Raw genomic sequence first — 2,158 nt, 5'->3', positions numbered from 1 at the left:
TTCAAGTATTTTACTTTCCAAGTATTCAATAAAATTTGCATTTGGCAAAAGTCCTTTGAGCCGGATTTGAACCAGCGACCTAAGGATGCCTGTTTTACCACTACAGTCCTCTGTTCTACCAACTAAGCTATCGAAGGCTTGTCAAATCATTCTCTAGCAAGCTCTATACGATCTTCCACTTCAACCGTCGACATGCAAACATTTCTTGCAATTCGTGCAAAATACTACAAATTTTGCTTGTGAGGTTCCCGAATTGAGTAAAAGCACATCAGTTCCCAATTAAAAAAATGACCCCCTCCGCACTCTCCCGCATGTTACTGACCACCATACTAAGGGGGAAAAGTTGAAAGGCGACGCCTCACAGGCCATCTCCTCAGAGTATTCAGCCGTGTTCGGCCTTGACAATATTTTAATATCTTGGATGGTGCATAGTGTTCTCTCATTTCCCTTGAGAAATCAAGATTGTCAAGGGGATTCTGCTGTTTTGTCAGTTCATAGCAAGAGATGGGGATCCAAAACACCTCACAGGATGCCAACGAAGTTTGGTGTCGGACAGAAAAATAACATGGCCACAGCCTCAAAGCAAAAGGCATCTATTTTCAGTGATGAAATATAATATAATTATAAATTGTCTGTTATTTTACTTTTCAAGTATTTTACTTTCCAAGTATTCAATAAAATTTGCATTTGGCAAAAGTCCTTCGAGCCGGATTTGAACCAACGACCTAAGGATGCCTGTTTTACCACTACAGTCCTCCGCTCTACCAACTGAGCTATCGAAGGCTTGGCAAATGATTCTCTAGCAAGCTCAATACGATCTTCCACTTCAACCGTCGACATGCAAACATCTCTTGCAATTTGTGCAAAATAATACAAATTTGGCTTGTTTGGTTCCCGAATTGAGTAAAAGCACATCAGTTCCCAATTAAAAATATGACCCCCTCCGCAGTCTCCTGCATGTTACTGACCACCATACTAAGGGGGAAAAGTTGAAAGGCGGTGACTCACAGGCCATCTCCTCAGAGTATTCAGCCGTGTTGGGCCTTGACAATATTTTAATATCTTGGATGGTGTATTGTGTGCTCTCATTTCCCTTGAGAAATCAAGATTGTCAAGGGGATTCTGCTGTTTTGTCAGTTCATAGCAAGATATGGGATCCAAAACACCTCACAGGAAACCAATGAAGATGGGTGTCGGACAGAAAAATAACATGGCCACAGCCTCAAAGCAAAAGGCATCTATTTTCAGTGATGAAATATAATATAATTATAAATTGTCTGTTATTTTATTTTCCAAGTATTTTACTTTCCAAGTATTCAATAAAATTTGCATTTGGCAAAAGTCCTTCGAGCCAGTTTTGAAACAGCGACCTAAGGATGCCTGTTTTAACACTTCAGTCCTCTGCTCTACCAACTGAGCTATCGAAGGTATTGCAAACCATTTTCCAGCAAGCTCAATACGAGCTTCCACTTCAACCGTCGACATGCAAACATCTCTTGCAATTCGTGCAAAATACTACAAATTTAGCTTGTGAGGTTCCCGAATTGAGTAAAAGCACATCAGTTCCCAATTAAAAAAATGACCCCCTCCGCAGTCTCCCACATGTTACCGACCACCATACTAAGGAGGAAAAGTTGAAAGGCGGCGCCTCACAGGCCATCTCCTCAGAGTATTCAGCAGTGTTGGGCCTTGACAATATTTTAATATCTTGGATGGTGTATAGTGTTCTCTCATTTCCGTTGAGAAATCAAGATTGTCAAGGGGATTCTGCTGTTTTGCCAGTTCATAGCAAGAGATGGGGATCCAAAATACCACACAGGAAACCAATGAAGATTGGTGTCGGACAGAAAAATAACGTGGCCACAGCCTCAAAGCAAAAGGCATCTATTTTCAGTGATGAAATAGAATATAATTATAAATTGTCTGTTATTTTACTTTCCAAGTATTTTACTTTCCAAGTATTCAATAAAATTTGCATTTGGCGAAAGTCCTTCGAGCTGGATTTGAACCAGCGATGTAAGGATGCCTGTTTCACCATTACAGTCCTCCACTCTACCAACTGAGCTATCGAAGGCTTGGCAGATCGGTCTCTAGCAAGCTCAATACGAGCTTCCACTTCAACCGTCGAAATGCAAACATCTCTTGCAATTCGTGCAAA

The 2,158-nt window shown here is 40.9% G+C and overlaps 2 non-coding genes across 2 annotated transcripts; both read right to left on the bottom strand.

Annotated features, from left to right (window-relative positions):
• Positions 1 to 697: 697 nt before the first annotated feature.
• TRNAY-GUA (transfer RNA tyrosine (anticodon GUA)) lies at positions 698 to 783 on the bottom strand. The gene is given in 2 exon segments: positions 698 to 733; positions 747 to 783. It is a non-coding gene; the product is annotated as a tRNA-Tyr (tRNA).
• Positions 784 to 1,342: 559 nt separating this feature from the next.
• Positions 1,343 to 1,428, bottom strand: TRNAF-GAA (transfer RNA phenylalanine (anticodon GAA)). The gene is given in 2 exon segments: positions 1,343 to 1,378; positions 1,392 to 1,428. It is a non-coding gene; the product is annotated as a tRNA-Phe (tRNA).
• Between the last annotated feature and the right edge of the window lie 730 nt (positions 1,429 to 2,158).

The sequence above is a fragment of the Ambystoma mexicanum genome, chromosome 1p (assembly GCF_040938575.1).
Source record: "Ambystoma mexicanum isolate Mex_15411 chromosome 1p, UKY_AmexF1_1, whole genome shotgun sequence".
NCBI lineage: Eukaryota > Metazoa > Chordata > Amphibia > Caudata > Ambystomatidae > Ambystoma > Ambystoma mexicanum.
The sequence above is the reverse complement of the archived record's forward strand: the minus strand, read 5'-3'. Positions and strand labels throughout refer to the sequence as shown.